Source organism: Geospiza fortis, unplaced genomic scaffold (assembly GCF_000277835.1).
Source record: "Geospiza fortis unplaced genomic scaffold, GeoFor_1.0 scaffold262, whole genome shotgun sequence".
Taxonomy (NCBI): Eukaryota; Metazoa; Chordata; class Aves; order Passeriformes; family Thraupidae; genus Geospiza; species Geospiza fortis.
The window spans coordinates 605660-605894 of record NW_005054510.1 but is presented as its reverse complement, the minus strand read 5'-3'; positions in this window follow the sequence as shown (position 1 = coordinate 605894).

Sequence of the window (235 nt, the reverse complement as noted above, 5' to 3'; positions counted from 1 at the left end):
TCCCGTCAGAAATTAGGGGCTCTTAAACTGGACAAAGGGAGCTCATTTCCTTGGTATCGCATCAATTAAAGCTTGGCAGGCTGAAGTATTTCGTTTAAGTGTTTAGTGTGGAGGGTTTTTTCTTAAATTATGGATTGAAACGTTGTTTTGGGGAGTGAATTTAGTGTATCAAGCGCTGCTTCTCCTTTCAGTGTTTGAAACAGAACTGGGAGGAGAAGGGAGATTATCAAAGGCA